Source organism: Palaemon carinicauda, chromosome 7, assembly GCF_036898095.1.
Source record: "Palaemon carinicauda isolate YSFRI2023 chromosome 7, ASM3689809v2, whole genome shotgun sequence".
In the NCBI taxonomy this organism is placed as follows: Eukaryota; Metazoa; Arthropoda; class Malacostraca; order Decapoda; family Palaemonidae; genus Palaemon; species Palaemon carinicauda.
In genome coordinates this window covers 150,563,864-150,583,863 of record NC_090731.1, presented here as the reverse complement: position 1 = coordinate 150,583,863, position 20,000 = coordinate 150,563,864, and positions in this window count along the sequence as shown.

Here is a 20,000-nt window from a genome sequence, read left to right as displayed (position 1 = left end):
TGTTCACGACTAGTTCACGCATTGTTCACGACTAGTTCACGCCAATTTTGTCGTGACAATGCGTGCCACAAATTTTTAACATTTCAAAATACTCGGCACGCATGACACGCATCGGCACGCATGACACGCATCGGCACGCATGCCACGCACCGTTCACGTCAAGTTCACGCCAGTTCCCGCATCGTTCTCACCAGTTCACGCCACAATGCGTGCCAGTGCGTTCCACAAATGCGTGCAAGTGTCAGCGGGGCTTAAATTCCTATTTTAAATTTCGTTCAATTCTTGTAGTAAGTTCTATGAAGTAAGGAATAAGTAGAAACTACAATAAAAAAAAAAGAAAAAAATACTAGCTAGAGAAAACAACAAGAAAGAACATCGAATTATTTCAGAATGAGATTCTGTTTCAACCACTGGGAGTAAATGCCACTTTTTTATGAAGATTTTTATGGGTTTATTTTTCAAAATAGTTTATTGTCTTCAGATCAATGAAAGACACAAAGATCGCCTCTTTCACTTTTTAAGAAACCGCCAACTTAATTTGATTACATAATCTACCATTTTGGAGATATCATTATTCTTTAAGCTAACATACGATAGATGTTGACCGGTAAGTAGATTATTATTATTATTATTATTATTATTATTATTATTATTATTATTATTATTAGCTAAGCTACAACCCTATTTGGAAAAGTAAGATACTATAAGCCCAAGGACTCCAACAGGGAAAAATAGCCCAGTGAGGAAAGGTAATAAGGAAATAAATAAACGATATGAGAAATAATGAACAATTGAAATAAAATGTTTTAAAAACGGTAACAATATTAAAACAATTATTTCATATATAAACTGTAAAATGAGAGTTACGTCAGCCAGTTCAACATAAAAACATTCGCTGCAAGTTTGAACTTTTGAAGTTCTACAGATTAAACTATCCGATTAGGAAGATCATTCAACAGTTTTATTTTGAAATTAATATATTTACCATATTTATCATATTTATTTTCACATTTTTGTGACCTTTTGGCAACTTAATAAGATAACAATTTGTGTAAAACAAATTTGTAAGAACGCTGATAATGATGCTAAAAAAAAAAAATTAAAAAGCGGCCTTCTCATTTATAATTGAAATACTATTAATAATTGTATGCTGTCTTCTTTGTCTACATCTTCACTGACCATAGTTGTTTTGGCTAATTTTTCCTGGCCGGATGCCTTTCCTGCCGCCAACCCTCCCCATTTACCCGGGTTTGGAACCGGCACCAAGTTGAGGCTGGCTTGCTCCCCTCAGTGGCTGGGTTTTATGTTTGTATACTGTATATATATATATATATATATATATATATATATATATATATATATATATATATATATATATATATATATATATATATATATATATATATATATATATATAGATAGATAGATAGATAGATAGATAAAGGTTACACATACATATAACCATATTTACAGTATATACATATTTTTATCATATAAACATATATTATATATATATATATATATATATATATATATATATATATATATATATATATATATATATATATATATATGTGTGTGTGTGTGTGTATTTGGGCTCAAGCTATGTCGTCCTGATGGAAGGTTCCTAATAGTAGCTTCCTAAGGGATATATGTACTACAGTGATATTCCCAGAGAATTTACCTTTAGGTCTCCAGAATTCCAACTCCTAGTGCGAATATCCTTCAAATTTCTCTCAGGGATATCGCATAATATCAGGGGACGTATTCTTGACACACCATATAAAAATCTTCACCCCAAATAGCGTTTACGCTTCGAGGGGGAAAGTGGCAAAATTAGAAGGGGAGCCGTATCAAGGTTACCCTACTTACCATACTACTATTGAGTATCAAGATGGTGCCATATCCAAGATGGCAGACATTCCTAATTTTGTAGCGAATTCGCACAGTGGTGTTTCCAGTTGATATAACTTTTTCGATCGATTTTCAAGGATTATTATGCAATCTCCAGCTTCTTTGGCCTCTGGAAAGTTGAGTATTGATTCTTTACAATGTGTGTATTTTAGCTCCTGTTTCACAGTGAAATTAGAGTAATTTATTGTGATTAGGAGCTTGGCCTGTTACCGGAGGCGCCATGGGTGCTGTCGTTCATTAGGCATGTGTTGTTTAGTTAGTAGAACGACATTCCTGGTTGAAATAGCATCAGTTAATTAATTATGAAGCTATTTAGGCAATTTATACTTGTAAAGATATTTATAATTTGCATAATTTTCCTTTTTCTATGTCGATCGTATAAGTCAGAGTTTCGGTGATTTAGGTAACCAAGATCTCGTCTTGCCTAGGTAACCTAACCTAGGCTATATAGTATACTTTCAGACATTTCTCTGGTTACCCTCGTGTATTGTTTTATCAATTCAGGAGGAGATAGTATCTCCTAAAATTATTATATAAACCGATATTCGTCTCCAGTGGAGATTTAAGGGTAATCCCTCCTTCCCTCTGAGTGTAGCCTTAGGCTACAACCCTTGTGGGTCGTACCTCGAGTTTTCATTCAGGCATGACTAGCCTAGGGTTCTGTGTCCCTTCCCTTAGCTGCAGATAGCAGGTTTTGGGATTCAGTCAGAGTATTTAGTCTTGTGCTGGCTAGGCTGCTAGCATAGGAGGCTAGCCCTCCCTAGGCCGCCCTTGAAGTGATTGTATGATGCCGCCAACTTCTCCCTGCGGTCTAGAAGACTAGTCCTGTGCTCGCAGACCCTAGGCTGAAGAATAGACATTCTTCTGCTGCCTAGGATGGAGCCAGCACTAGAACTCTGTTTCTCCTTTGTTGAGAGGAGGCGTGTAGGACCGGCATCTTTGCCAGCTCCTTTCACACCTCATACAGGACCCTTTTCCCTCCCCCTCTGTCCTTTAGTGATGGCCTAGCCATCGTATCTCTTTGGGCTGTCTTCCTGCAATCTCACCGTTTGCCGGTGGGTTGTGGGGCCGGCCGGACTCCTACTCAACAGGTGTTGTCTGACTGCCTGCAGCTACGCAGCTGCCATGTTGGCTGCCGGCGGCCATGTTTACTACAACTGCCGGCGGCCATGTTTACTATAACTGCCGGCGGCTATGACGGCTGCCTGCAGCTATGCAGGCTGCTGGCAGCTATGTCATCTGCCGGCGGCCATGACGGCTGGTGGCGGCTGGCGGCTGCTGGCAGCTATTATGGCTGTTGGTGGGAAGTCTCTTCTGTCACCAAGGTTCTTCAGTCCTCCCTTGGACTGCCAGCCACAAGTGCTATTGCCGGGGTACTAGCCTGGCATACCACCGGCAAAGACAGGTGCTGACTCATCCGGCAGTATGCCGACTGTACCAGTGCTGCCGGGTGCTAGACTGCCGGCCATGTGCCGGCCGGACCTTGCCGGCGATGGTACTGGTGGCTGGATGGAAGCCTAAATGTTACATTCTCCCCTTCCAATTGAACCTTCTTTTTGGATAGAGACAGTAGATTATATATTTATATCCTTAATTAGTGTATACATACACAGTAATAAGGCAGCCTTCACTCCATGCTGTCTCTCTCTCTTTAAGCTAGCATGCTGGTCGGACTGTGCCGGCAGCTATGCCAGCTATATCCCGGCTGAATTACAGTTTATGTTTATACAAGTAGTCATTATATTTGCAGTATAGGATATACTGCAGATAGAAAACTATTTTATATATTATACTAGTAGTTATCTTCCATTATATCTTGGGTATCCTTACCAAGGTGTTTGCTGAGACCAATCCTATATTGAAAGAATAGAATTTCTTCAATATTCTGATTAGAAATCAGTTTACATTTTGCCTTACATTATTAAATAAATGAAAGGGCCGGTGGTAGTACACTTCTATCCTAAATAGGTTAGAGCCCTTATCCTTGAGTTTCCCTGATCAGGAAACTCTATGATTTTAATATTGGAAAGGAAGGCCACAGCAAATGGGTTGGGTAGGATACACAAATATATGTCTTTTATATTTCCTAGTCCAGTCGGCTTCATGCTGGCTGGACCGTGCCATCACATGCTAGCCATAATGGCAGCACACTGGCTGAACTACAAGATATAATTATACAGTAGTCGGTATCTTGCAATATAGTATATACTGCAAACAGAAAACTTTAGTATGATTATACAGTAGTTAATTTCTAACATATCTTGGGTACCCTTGTGCGGGCTTCTGCTGAGACCGTTCCTATATTGAAAGAATAGAATTCCTTCAATACTCTGGTTAGAAATCAGTCATCCTTACCCCACAGTGTTAAATAATAAAAAGGGGCAGTGGCATTGTACACTTTTTCTACCCCTAGGGGTTAGATCCATTTCTTTAGAGTTGCCTTGATAAAGGAATCTCTTTATAGTTAATACTGAGGAGAGGTAACAGCATTTGCTTGCAAGGGATGCACAAGTATATGTCTCCCACTATCCCTTTCTAGCTTACTATCCTAAGCTATTTTACTTAAAAGATGACTTTTACATATTGCTTATCAGTGAGATAATCAATTGTATACTCATTCTGCTTTCCTTTCTTTACAGGAGGAACCCCAGATGACATGTGTTGCAGTCTTCTGCAATATTAAGAGTAAGTACTTTTACATTCATAATACATGCAGGTTTCATGCCAATGCAATATTATTTCTGAATCCCTACATTATTGGAACCCCCAAGTTTGCAATATATGTTGGACCTTAATGTCCGAGGGTTTCGATAATCTCAAGTCGATGGAGTCTAGGGATGCAGCTCTTAAGAAACTACGCAATTGGGTAAGAGGGTTCCTGAAAATCTCTCCGGGACCATACCTACCTAATGATAGCATGCGTAGCTTACTATTCCCGAAAGCAAGTAGGGAAATAGTAGTGCCCCAGGCACGATTTGCACCTCCCTGTGTCCAGATAGCCTTTGGGACGGAGGGCAGGAAGCCCCCACGGGAAGAGGTGGACAATGTCGTGTCGGAATTGTTTCCGTCTGTGCCGGCTCTAGAGCCGTTAACCTCGACATCTTCACCTTCTACCCCTCTATTAGACGAAATGGACCAGTTACTGGTCCATATGAAGGGTCTAATGGAAAACTTTCGCAAACAAGGCGAAAAGGAGGAAGCGAAATTCAAGATAGAGCTCTGTGAAGCTCCACTTGTCGCTCCCCAAGGGTCATACAAACGACCCAGAGACCAAGACCCTCCGACATGCTCCAAAACCAATCCCTGGAGGTATGCGGATCTTATGCCGATTTTAGACGGCTAACTCTACATCTCGGAGAAGATGGGTGCTGTTCCTTTGGAAGAAATCAATTTTTGGCGAAGCTTTAACGCTTTCCCTAATTGCTTCATTCGACTGAAGCATGAACCAACGTCAGGAAAAGAAACAGAACCGAAGGAGGTCATGTTTCTCGACCATGATAGGGCACAGGCTATCTTGTCAAGTAGACTGAGAAAGGCGGGTTACTTGGTGACGAAAGTGTTCACACTAAGTAACAGACACCCTACTTTTCTTGCTCCTACTTCAATATCATTCCCCTTTACGTGGAAGACATTTAAATCTGTTGCCATGGCAGTGGAGGCAGGCAAACCATGTCCTGCACTCGAGGAGTTCAAGCCTCTGTCACCAGCCTTTCCCATGCAGGAGAAGGATTGGAAGGAAGTCCACTTAACCTTTTCGGTAGGGAAACTAGACGCGGATGTCGCTGGACGACAGTTTAGCAAGAATCTCCCTAAACTTTCTGAGTTTCTCGTATGCAAGGAACAAGAGACAAAGGAGAAACTTTCAGCCTCCCTATCCTTACAGAACTGCATAGAGTTTTGTTCAGCCCATCAAAGTACCCCAGACATGCTCATGGTCTTGGCCAAAATCCATATGGCAACCTTAGTAAAAGACCTTTATGCCCTTATGAAGGCAAGGAGAGCCTGTAGGGAGTTTGTGTTCGCTACTGCAACAGTGAAACATGAAACCAGGAAGCTAATATCTTCCAACATCTGGGGTAGAGACCTCTTTCCAAGCGAGGTACTTAGAGAGGTAATTAAGAAAGCCACCACGGAGAATATGGGACTTCTCCAGAAGTGGGGCATCTTTTCAAAGAAAAAGTCTTCCACGGATGTGTGTCCCCAACCTAAAAGGAAGACGGAAAAGTCTAGAAATTTTCCTCAGGCTGTTCAACAACATCCCACAGTTTCTATGACCGCGGTGCCACAGACAGGCGGTCGAAGATGTAAACCTTCTGATCAGTCGAAGCAAAGAGACGCTTATGGTAGGAGGGGGGTTCCTTCAGGATCGCTGGACCTTCGATCCTTGGGTCCAAGGCCTAATCAAGATGGGACCAGGATGGAAAAGAGACATGCCTCTACCATCATTTTCTCAACTCTTCCTACACTCCAACCCCATCCTGGAAGAGTATACCTTAGAGCTCTAGAATATACAGGTGGTAAGGAAAGTACAGTCCATCGAATTCCAGGGAAGGCTGTTTGGTGCTCACAAAAAGGACTCAAGAAATCTCAGAGTTATTCTGGACTTGTTGCCTTTCAACAAGTTCAAATAAAACAGCAAGTTCAGAATGTTAATCCCTCTGAACATAAGGACCCTATTTCAAAAACGGTGTTCATAGTCTTGTTAGACCTGGAAGATGCTTATTGGCATCTTCCAGTCAGTCGCCCCCTCTCCTTCTACCTAGGATTCAAGTTACAGAGGATAACGTATGTCCTAGGAAAGATACTCGTCGGACTAAACTCAGTCCTAAGTATCTTCACGGAATTGGCGGACACAGTCACAAAATAACCAAGCCTGGAAATGGTTCAAGTAACATAGTACCTGGACGAAAGGCTGGTGTGGGCAGCACCTGAAGTGGCTGGTCTATGAGCATCCAAAGAAGTGATCCGGTTCCTGGAACATCGGGGGTACAAGATCAGCTTCAAGAAGTCTCGATTCTCTCCAGCTCAAAGGCTTCAATGGTTGAAAAACCATCGAAACCTGTGGTCACACCGGCTCTCCTTTCCCTTAGCGATGTAAAAGGAGATCGCAGGGTCGATCAAGAGACTATGGTAATCAGTCAGGATTCCAAGGCGCTAACAGGAAAGAGTTCTGAACTCTCTTCAGTTCGCAATAGTGACTGACCCAGTGCTAAGAGCACAGATGAAAGATGCATTAAGATTCTGGAGAAGATACGCATCAAATGCTCGAAGAGATCTAAAAGGACCAATATCGGTCTTTCCTTAATCGCTTCCTTAACAATGGTCAAAGGCCAAAAGCCTATCGAAGACCATGCCCTTGCAACTACCTCAACTATTGAAGATCATCCGCATGGATGCCTAGTCGGAAGAACGGGGTGTTCACTCCCATTAGAGGAAAATCCAAGGAATTCAATCATTTCTATCCAAGGCCATGTTAGTCCTGTCGTGGTTGGGGAAACTCTCTCCACGCAGATCAGACCTCCTCAGGCTGATCTGGGACTTCGAAGCGATAATGAGACATCGGAACCGACAAGGCTAGAGAGCGTCTCAAATAGTTTAGGTGATGTTAACCATCCCTTGCCTAAAAGGATAGCACCTATCAGCAGTTCATGTACAATCAATCCGCAATGTGATAGAGGATGCTCTACTCGGGCTCAAGCCGATAGAGTTAGAATGGTCCACAGACGCAGACTTATTCTCTCATAGATGGGAACAAGTCCCTGAGCTGCAGATCGACCTTTTCGTCACGAGCGTCATCAAGAAACTACCTCGATATGTAACCCATACGAGGATCCTCTAGAGGAGATAACAAACACCATGTCTCTAGTATGGAAGGGATGGACTCAGGAATTCCTGTTCATCCTAGCCAATCTCCTGCTGAAGGTCCTCAACATGCTGAGATCCTTCCAGGGAGGAGTAGCTCTGGTGGCTCCCAAGTAGCCCAAGAACAACTGGTTCCCTTTAGTGATGGAACTGAGGCTGAGGCTGGCCCTAGTACTGAACCCAGTACTATCACAGAGGGTTCAGAAGTTAATTGCCTTCGATTTATCAGAGAGCTCAAACCCTTCATTTCATGATTTTCTTGCCCTAGCGGTTAGGAAAAGATTTGGGATCTCAGAAGGCAATATAAAATTCTTAGAAGAATACAAGTCTAAATCAACTAGAAGACAATATGAGTTATCTAGGAAAAAGTGGGTTGCTTTTGTAAAGGCAAAAGGACCGAAAGAAATTTCAATGAACTTCCGTCTGTCCTTCTTTGTCCACCTTCATAATCAAGGTATGGCAGCCAACATGATAGCTACGTGCAAGTCAGCCTTGACTAGACCTCTTCTATATGCCTTTAAAGTGGATCTGGCGAATGAAATCTTTACTAAGATTCCGAAGGCATGTGCAAGGCTTAGCCCTGCAGCACCTTCAAAGCCTATCTCATGGTCTTTGGACAAGGTCCTACATTATGCCTCATCTGTGATCAATGAAGATGGTTTCCCTAAGGATCTAACCCAAAAGGTTATTTTTCTGTTCGCTATAGCCTCTGGGGCTAGAGTTAGTGAAATAGTAGCCCTATCTAGAAATGAGGGCCACATTCAGTTCACAGAAGCGGGAGAACTGAATCTCCTTCCTGATCCAACCTTTCTCGCTAAGAACGAGCTACCCTGGAGAATCTGCCCTCTGAAGGAAGATGTCTCTCTATGTACTGTAGAGTGTCTAAAGGTCTATCTTCGTAGAACTTCAGACTTCAGGGGAGGACAGCTCTTTAAAGGAGAAACCTCTGGATCAAACTTATCCCTAAAACAACTGAGGGCGAAGCTCACCTACTTTATTCGCAGAGCAGATCCTGACAGTACACCCGCAGGTCATGATCCGAGGAAAATTGCTTCATCACTGAACTTTTTTCAGTATATGGACTTTGAGCGTCTTCGCTCATATACTGGATGGAAATCATCCAGAGTGTTCTACAAACACTATGCTAAGCAGGTCCATGAACTGAAGCATTATGTGGTAGCGGCAGGTAGTGTATTAAAACCTGTTGTCTAATTACTGCGATGAACAGTTAATTGATTGGGACTGTCAATTAAAGGAAGGAGGTGTCAGCACTTTCGTTGTGATACCCTTTAAATGAGTGTTACCATGGTGACACTAAATCTGTTCAAAATCTCAGGTGTGGAATTATCAGATAACACTTGTGCCGTGTGTACGTAGTACACAGTGTCGATAGGATACAACATTTACAGAAATTATAAAGGAAAACTTTATTAACAAAAATTTTCTTCAGTCTTAGAGTGGCACTCATCATTTCTTCCCTTTCAAAGGGGAAAATAATTTCTGTATACGTCGCATGTATAATTCCTTTATCATGTTACATTCGTTTCACTTGTTATTTCATTTAGTCATTTATTAGAAATAAATGTCTGTTAGAATGTAATTGCATCCTATTTCCCCCGGCAATTTGCATATTTAAGACGCCAGAGTTCTTTGACTTACTCATGTAAGTAAACCTCATATCATTGTATGCTTACAAACAATGGATATAATGGACACTGATATTGTTTCGACAATATATACAAACCGTGAGACCGTTTGTATACCCATTGAATACTTATGTTTGTTCATACAATATATGCTAACCTTGAGGCCCCTTTTCTACCGTCTAGAATGACTCTTCCCTGTAGGGGGCAGGAAGCACTAACATTGTTTATGATTAGTGATAATGACAGATAACGGTAACATCATTTGTCTCAAATGGTCCAGATAACCATAGAAATATTGTCCCAAGGTTAAGGCACTGATGAAAATCCTCAGATACAGTAATCCTCTGGTAAGCTTCCATCAGGACGACATGCCATGAGCCCAAAAAACGGATTTTGAGCGAAGCAAAAATCTATTTTTGGGTGAGATGGCCATGTCGTTCTGATGGACCCACCCTCCTTTTCTATAGAAAAGGTCTTCACAGAATCCCTCCCAATACTACAGTATCTGTAGCACCATGCTCAAGGCTACAAGGAATGTCGCCATCTTGGATATGGCGCCATCTTGATACTCAATCGTAGTATGGGAAGTAGGGTAACCTTGATACGGCTCCCCTTCTAATTTTGCCACTTTCCCCTTCAAAGCGTAAACGCTATTCGGGGGTGAAGATTGCTATGTGGCGTGTCAAGAATACGTCCCCTGATATTACGCAATATCCTTGAGAGAAATTTTAAGGATATTCGCGCCAGGAGTTAGAATTCTGGGGACCTAAAGGTAAATTCTCAGGGAATATCACTGTAGTACATATATCCCTTAGGAAGCTACTATTAGGAACCTTCCATCAGGACGGCATGGCTATCTCACCCAAAAATAGATTTTCTGTTAAATATATATATATATATATATATATATATAATATATATATATATATATATATATATATATATATATATATATATATATATATATATATATATATATATATATATATATATATATATATATATATATATATATATATATATATATATATATATATATATATATATATATATATATATATATATATATATATATATATATATATATATATATATATATATATATATATATATATATATATATATATATATATATATATATATATATATGTATATATATATATATATATATATATATATATATATATATATATATATATATATATATATATATATATATATATATGTATATATATATATATATATATATATATATATATATATATATATGTATATATATATATATATATATATATATATATATATATATATATATATATATATATATATATATACTGTATAAGTGTGTGAGTGTATGTATTTGGAGAAATAGGGATAAAGAATTACCCATAACCGTACCAAATTTTTCTTCATAAAAATTTATATCAACACTAATCTTCCTCTCCCTAATTCACGGACAAATGGGATCAGTAACAGTACAGTATTGGTTGGAATTGGGCACTTTAACGTCAACCTCGGAGTTCCAACTTCATCAAGTGATACTTTGGTCAACAAGAATGCAATATCAAAGCTTAAAAAATATTTATTCCAGCAGTGGTGGTACATTTACAACTCAATAAGCCTACTTTTCCCGAATATATTAGATTGCTTAATAAACGGATTTTGAGCGAAGCGAAAAATCTATTTTTGGGTGAGATAGCCATGTCGTCCTGATGGAAGTTCCTATAGGGTAGCTTCCTAGGGTATATTACAACTACGGCGATATTCCCAGAGAATTTACCTTAAGGTACCAGAATTCTAACTCCTGGAGCGAGTATCCCTCGTGAAAGGGATATCGCGACATATCAGAGGACGTATTCTAGACACGTCACATGGCAATCTACTACCTAAATAGAGATTCGTCTCGTAAGAGGGAGATTGACGAGATACGAATTCGGGAAGAAAAAGGGGGGAGCCGCTCCCAAGGCCTCCCAATCCCCCGATTCGTATGCGTGCCTGGCGCCAATCCTGGCGCCATCTGTATTCCTTGTAGCGTACACGAGGTGCTACAGATACTGTATGTAGGGAGGGGTCCTACAGTCCTTTCTTAGAAAGGCAAGGGCGGGTCCATCAGGACGACATGGCTATCTCACCCAAAAATAGATTTTTCGCTTCGCTCAAAATCCGTTTTTTGGGCTCAAGCCATGTCGTCCTGATGGAAGTGTACCAGAGCATTACTGTATCTGTGGATTCTCAGAACGTGCCGTACTCCCCGGAGATATTTATTCCCGGTCGACTAGACCTAGAGACCTAAGATGTTACCGTTATACATCTTTTCAACTAACTATAAACTATGTTAGAGCTTCCTGCCCCCTACAGGGAAGAGTCCTACTAGACTCTGGAAAGTCTCGAAGAGTACATATATCTATGTATGAATCTCAGGCAAGCTAATATAGTGGCCTCGCCCTATATTAGGTAAAGCATAGTTTGTATAGAACTACTGCGTCAATATATTGACCAGTCATCCGCACAATACTTGTATTGGACAAAGGTTTATATCCGCATAGGAAGAAACAAATAAAACCGCCCTCGTCCCTTTATGGGACGGAGTCCTCCCATTAGGGGACTTACATAAACCAATGCAACATAGCTTGCAAAACAGAACAATTCTATCAGAATTATCCCAGATAAGATACATAGAATTAAATGCTCAATTATACCAATAAATTGACACAGGTGAAAGAGACGCAAGGTTCTCAAGAACAAGTTTATTGACAGATAATAAACAGACAGGTTAACAACAAATATATATATTTATATAAAAGGGGATAACCCAAAACTTTAAGCATAAGTATGATAGTAAACAGAACTTGTTTATCTGAAAGAAAAACCATTAAACACCACTTTAATGAGATACCAAGGTATCAAGTCATAAAAAATCCGTATTACAAATCAATCACATTAGCGTTAGAAACGCTTGGCACACATGTCTGAACTTATGCGAGGTTCACCTTTGAAGGAAGGAACAGTCTATATGGGCACTTGGTGCCCTCATTTTAGTTTGTAGTACAGTATGTACCTACACACTCACCCTGGACTTAATCGTCCCAATTAAGATCACTGTTCCTCGCAGAGTTAAACAGTAGGGTTAACTACACGACCCACTGCTACCACAGATCTCTTAAGTTCCTCTACTTGCTTCGCATAGTGGCGAAAGAACACCCTGGAAGATTTCCAGCCCGTGTATGAACGGAGATGTTCAAAATCCATACAATTAAAGAAATTTAGGGATGAGGCAACTTTCCTCGGATCGTGACCTGCGGGTGTACTGTCAGGATCCGCTCTGCGAATAAAATATGTCATTTTCGCTCTGAGTTGATTCAGAGATAAATTTGAGCCTGATGTTTCTCCCCTGAATAGTTGACTACCCTTGAAGTCTGAAGTTCTACGAAGATAGACCTTTAGGCATTCTACTGGACATAGAGATGCATCTTCTTTCAGAGGGCAGATTCTCCAGGGACCCCACCTGTTGGTGGGTAACTCATTCTTGGCGAGAAACGTAGGATCCGGAAACAGGTTCAGCTCCCCCCCATCCAGGAACTGAACACGACCTGCCTCTCTCGAGAGGGCTACGATCTCACTAACCCTGGCCCCGGACGCGAGTGCAAATAGGAAAATAACTTTTTGCGTTAAATCCTTTAACGCACATTCTTCATTGCTCAACAGGGAGGCGAAATGAAGAACTTTGTCTAAAGACCATGAAATGGGCTTTGGAGGTGCTGAAGGTCTGAGCCTAGCGCAGGCTTTCGGAACTTTATTAAAGATCTCGTTACCTAGGTCGATCTGGAAGGCAAATAAAATGGGTCTCATCAAAGCCGATTTACATACTGAAATCGTGTTAGCTGCCAATCCTTGGCCATGGAGATGGATGAAGAAAGATAAGCAGAAGTCTGTTGAGATCTCCTGCGGATTCTTTGCCTTTACAAAGGCCACCCACTTTCTCCAAGATGACTCATATTGCCTTCTAGTCGATTTGCACTTGTATTCCTCTAGGAAGTCTATGCTAGCTCTCGAAATCCCGAAACGCTTTCTCACCGCTAGGGCGAGAAAATCATGAGCTGCAGGGTCTGGGTTTTCTGTAATGAAGCGCAGACAGTCGACTTCTGGACTCGCTGGGTCAGAACTGGATGTGGTAGCGGCACGAACTTCATCTGTAGTTCCAACGCCAAGGGGAACCACATACTGTTCGCCCACTTGTGGGCCACTATTGCCGCTACCCCCTTGAAGGATCTCAGTTTGTTGAGGACCCTCAACAGAAGGTTGTGAGGAGGGAACAGATAAATCCTGGACCACCTGTTCCAGTCGAGGGACATTGCGTCCACTGCTTCCGCTAAGGGGTCCTCGTACGGGGACACGTACAGGGGCAACTTCTTGTTGTCTTTCGTCGCAAAGAGGTCTATTTGCAGTTCTGGGACTTGATTCAGAATGAAGGAAAATGATCCTGCGTCTAAGGACCATTCCGACTCTATCGGTGTGAACCTGGATAGAGCGTCCGCTGTCACATTGCGGACTCCTTGAAGGTGAACTGCCGACAGGTACCACTTCTTCTTTTCTGCCAATCGGAAAATGGCTAACATCACTTGGTTGAGAGGTGGTGACCTCGACCCTTGTCGATTCAAGCATCTCACAACCACCTCGCTGTCTGTCACCAATCTTATGTGGATCGAGTGACGCGGGGAGACTTTCTTTAAGGTAAGGAGCACTGCCATAGCTTCTAGAAAGTTTATATGAAAGGTCCTGAATAGCTTGGACCAAGTCCCCTGGACTTTTTTCCGATGAGAGTGACCTCCCCATCCCTCCTTTGAGGCGTCTGAGTGAATCGTCATCGACGGGGGAGGTGGCTGAAGAAGAACCGACTTCTTTAGATGTCTGGCTTGGGACCAAGGTGTGAGAAGAGTACGTAGCCGAGGCGGCACTGGTCTTCTCAGGTCTCTTCGCGCGTTTGATGCATACCTTCTCCAAACTCCGGTTGCATCCTTTAGCTGTGCTCTTAGCACTGGGTCTGTCACTGAAGCAAACTGGAGAGAGCCTAGTACCCTCTCCTGTTCGCGTCTTGATATCCATTTGGAATCTAGAAGTCTCTTGACAGAGCCCGCTATCTCCTTCCTTTTCTTCATTGGGATGGAGAAACTGTGTGACAAAAGGTCCCAGTGGATTCCCAGCCACTGGAACTTTTGGGATGGAGAAAGTCGAGACTTTTTCTTGTTGATCTTGAAGCCTAGGTACTCTAGGAACTGGATCACCTGACTGGAAGCTTGTAAGCATTCGGTCTCGGATGCTGCCCACACCAGCCAGTCGTCCAGGTAGGCTACTACCTGAATTCCCTTTAGGCGTAATTGTTTGAGAGCTGCGCTCGCAAGCTTCGTGAAAATCCTTGGGGCTATGTTTAGCCCGAATGGCATGGCTCTGAAGGCGTACAGTTTCCGTTGTAGCCTGAACCCTAGGTAGGGGGAGAGTCGACGGCTGATCGGGATGTGCCAATAGGCGTCTGACAAGTCTATAGAGACTGAGTATGCCCTCTTGGGCAGTAAGGTCCTTATGTGTTGCAGTGTTAGCATCTTGAATTTACAATTCACTATGAACTTGTTGAGTGGTGACAAGTCCAGAATGACTCTGAGCTTTTCCGAGTCTTTCTTGGGAACACAAAACAGCCTCCCTTGGAATTTGATGGACTTCACCTTTCGGATCACATTTTTCTCCAACAGTTCTTGAACGTACTCCTCCAAAATGGGGGTGGAGTGTTGGAAAAACCGAAGGCATGGGGGTGGAGTGCTGTACCAGCTCCAACCCAGTCCATTCTTGAGTAGGCTTTGGGCCCAGGGATCGAAGGTCCAGCGATCCCAAAATTTCATTAGTCTCCCTCCTACCGGTATCGTTTCACTTGGACTGCCGTCCTGAGGTCTTGCCTCCTTGACCACGACCACCTCTGAATCCCCTTCCCCTTGAGGGACGCCTAGACGAGCCTCTGGTTGCTCCTCTAGGCTTTGCACGAAAGGAAGAAGACTGTCCTTCGAACGTTGGGGTGAATGTGGTTGACTGACCTGGCACAGCCTGGGGTACCCACTGAAAAGTAGTCGGGGTTTGTGCCACCCATCTGGGGCACTGGAGGCAAAGGCAATTGCAGTTGCTGTTGCTGTCTATAAGGCTTGGCTGGCCGAGACGGTAGCCTAGTCCTCATATTCTTCCTCTTTGGTTGAGGACCCTCATCCGGGGAAGATTTTCTTTTGATAGCCAGGCCCCACTTCTGGAGAAGGTTTCTATTCTCCACGGCGGCCTTATCAACAACCTCTTTGACCACATCGGTAGGGAAAAGGTCTTTTCCCCAAATGTTGGAGGATATTAACTTCCTTGGCTCGTGTCTCACCGAAGCCACGGTGAACACGAACTCCCTGCAAGCTCTCCTTGCCTTGACGAAGCCATAAAGGTCCTTCGTCACTGTGGCTAGGTGAGACTTAGCCACAACCATGAACATTTCATGGACCTTAGGGTCACTTGCCATCGTCTCAAGAGTAGTCTGATGAGACATTGAGGCAGCCAGTCTTTCTTTTGTCTCGAACTCTCTTCTTAAAAGAAATTCGGACAACTTGGGGAGGTCCTCGCCGAATTGCCGTCCGGCAATATCAGCCTCCAACTTTCCCACTGAGAATGTCAGATGGACATCCTTCCAGTCCTTGTGGTCCATAGGCAGAGCCAGCGACAAGGGTTTACACTCCTCCAGGGAGGGGCAAGGCTTGCCGGCCTCGATTGCCTTTAGGACAGCCGCAAACCCTTTTTGTAAAAAGGGGAAGGCTCTATCAGAAGAGGACACAAAAGAAGGGAGCTTCTTGCTCAATGCTGCTACCTTCGAATTCGAGAAGCCCCTCTCTTTCATCGAGGATGAAAGTAGGGCTTGAGCCTTAGCATGGTCCATAATAATGACCTCTTTCGGCTCTGTCTCCTCCCTTGAAGCTGGTTCTTTTCTCAGCCGGACATAGCAGTCCGGATATGATGCCTTGCTGGGCCAGAATTCTACCTCCTCTAGGAGAACTGAACCCAGCTTATCCGAAATGACGATCTTACCAGTCGTCATTGGCATGTGCTCAGCATACCTCCATGGGTTAGCGTCTGAGCATATGGGAAGGTCTTTCACATTGAGCCTTTTCCGGGGCCCATGTGATTCTGCTAGGGACTGCATACGCAGTTCCATTGCAGCCGCCTTCTCCTGATTCTCCTTCTGCATTTGTTGGATCATTCCAACAATCGAAGAGAGGGCCTGTCCCAGTTCTACTGGGAGACCAGCGGATGTTGAGGGGATGGGCTCCGGCATCTGAACCGGAGTAGCCGACACCTCGTCGACCCCATCCTCTGCGACATCCGGGGTTTGAACTTGATCCTGACCTTCTGCCAGGAGGTCTTCTTCCAAACCTTCGTCCACATCAGACATCCTGTCACACAACTGGATGTCTTGCATCGCATCTGCGACTTCCTCGTCCACCTGGACTAGGTCTTGGGGGATCTCCTCTTGAGGCTGGGGAATCACTGCTTCAGCTGATGCCTGGGGAAAAAGATACGCCCTCATCTTCTCACTAGGAAGATAAGGGCCAGAGGTGTTCTTCTTGAAGCCCCTTACCCAAGTACGGAGCTTTTCCCTAGCTATATCCCTTGATTCCGTCGTTCTAGGGGAATCAAAAGCCTCAGTAATCAGGTTAGTGCATACAGTACATACCTGAGGGTCCCAATACTGGAGATCATCCTTGGAGACAGCGCATGCTGCGTGTCTCCTACAACACTCATGTCCGCAGAGGTTCCTGCTACGGACATTGCAGAAAACATTTCCGCACTTCGGAGGGTCCTCCTGTAAAGAGAAAAAATTTCCATGAGTATCAAGTGAACTATGTATCACTGGATATGCATAGTATAGCATAACAATTCATAAAGGAAAGACACACACTTGTGTTTCCCTCACAACCCATTGTTGCAGCTTTCCAGATAATAAAATCAAAATTGGTTTATCTCTACTAGAGTAACCAATGCAAGGTTTCCAGAGGAAACAGGTGGAGCTCACACCTAGGCAATGATTTTAAAATCCTGGATAATAGACGGGGAAGACTCTGCTTCCTGTCTGAGGGCAACAGCAAAGGGCTGTGCAAGAAAACACAATAGTGTTAGAAGATACAGTGCTGTACCTAAACTTTTACTATAGTTTTCTTCTTACTGTATATGCTATACAGAAGAATACTAGTACAGTATAGGAGGATGTGTGCCGGCCTGCCTTTGCCGGCCGGCACACACCACAATTAGCTTTAAAGTATACTACTTAACAGCTATAGGGCGGCAGCCTTCTGGTTCAAATGCCTGTGCCGGCGGCAGTAGCTGCCGGCCAGCAACAGCCAGTGTTGGCCGGCAATGACTGCCGGCCAGTAACTACACAAGGTAGTACCTAGCTGCCGGCCACACTCTTGGTGACCGGCAGACAAGGACTGACATAAGCCGGCCGGCAAAGGTACAAGACCAATGCCAGCCGGCAGCAAAAGAACCAGAAGACTACACCTGCCCGGCTGTCTGCCTCATAGGCCGGCAGCCGGGACAGGTACAGCACTAGAAGAAAATAGAATGGATGCCGGGATAAGAGTGTACACGACCCCCCAAGCCCGGCAACCGAAAGAGTGCATATAAGGAAGGGGAGAAACTTAATTCAGGCTTCCTTGACCAATGCCGTCCGGCTCTGTCGGCAGGCATGGATGAGGGACCAAGAGAGGTCCGGGCAGCACTCGAAAACATAAGACCCTTGCCGGCCAGCATCTCAGCCGGCCGGCAATGGCCTTAGTCAATTCCACATCCCAACCTATACTAGGTCCAGAAGTAGAATGACGTACAGTACAGTAATACCCCTGCCGGCCAGCTCTGCCGGTCGGCAGGGTACAGTACAGTAATGGCAAGGCCATTACGGAGATAGAGGGGGAAGGGACAAAAGGGTCCTGCCAACCTTGCTTTAGTGACAGATCACCCGCAGCCAAGAACTCTGTCCTAGCCTAAGGGAGATCTAAGGGAAAGGGCCAGCAATACTTGCCAGCTTCCAAAGCACCAAAGCAAGGAAGGCGTTGCTATTCCCAAGGGAAGATTTTATCCTCCCCAAGAACAGCAACAGGACTTTAGTCTGGTCGATCACAAAGGGAGGAATCATACTACAGAAACCTTCGATAGTGACCTAAGGGAGCTAAGCTCCCTTTAAAAGTGTTAGGTCAGCGAGGGGAACTCTGCCCCAAGCCAGACAACACGGACCAGACTAAAAAAAAAAAAAAAACTCTGTTGTTCTGTCCCTCTTTGAACCAGACTTTGCTGGAACAGGAAGGTACAGTAACACCCTAGTATAGTTTTATCGAAAATAAATTCGGAAAAAACCACTTAGGGATAAGCCCAAGGCTTAAACAGAGGGAAAGGGATTGCATACCTTCTCCGAAGAAAAGAAAGCAACCGGGGAGAATAATAAAGTATACTAAGGCTCCATAAGCAATTAACCTAGGCACCAAGAGAATCGATTACCTAATTCACCGAAACTCTCACGTATACAATCTTGGAAATATTCCACACAGTCTAAATTGTATAAAATATAGCCTAAAGCTTTAATAAACTTTTAATTACACTCGGAAAAACCAAAATCATGCATTAAGTACTAGGACCAAACGACTAGGCTACATGGCCTAGCGTAGGCCAGAATGGCGAATACTTCGCCAAATAATACTAAGCACGAAAGGAAATCCTATGTAACGCTAAATAGCTAAAATTTATTAAGCAAAACAACCAGGAATGTCACTCTGACTAACTAATTTATACCTAGCGAGTGACAGTGTCCAGGACACCTCTGGTAGGCTACGGCTCTTGTATCAAAGATTAATCCTATTAATCACTCAAAATTTTACCAAGAGCCTACATTTATACATAACAGACACTATACTCAACTTATCCGAGGCCAACGAAGACGGAGAAGCCATGAAAAGCTGAATAAATCCAAGATTTGCGAGAAAAACAGGAAAAAACACCGAGTTGTTAAGCTACGCAAAAAGGAATACAGATGGCGCCAGGATTGGCGCCAGGCACGCATACGAATCGGGGGATTGGGAGGCCTTGGGAGCGGCTCCCCCCTTTTTCTTCCCGAATTCGTATCTCGTCAATCTCCCTCTTACGAGACGAATCTCTATTTAGGTAGTAGATTGCCATGTGACGTGTCTAGAATACGTCCTCTGATATGTCGCGATATCCCTTTCACGAGGGATACTCGCTCCAGGAGTTAGAATTCTGGTACCTTAAGGTAAATTCTCTGGGAATATCGCCGTAGTTGTAATATACCCTAGGAAGCTACCCTATAGGAACTTCCATCAGGACGACATGGCTTGAGCCCAAAAATACAGTTATAATCCAGGGTTTTTTTTTTTTTTTTTTTTTTTTTTTTTTTTTTTTTTTTTTTTTTTTTTTAGAAAACTCACCGTTATATGTGGAATCTTTGCGAATTCTTCCCCTAGCACTTCCCTGGGAAGACATGCAAAAAAAACACGTCCTCTC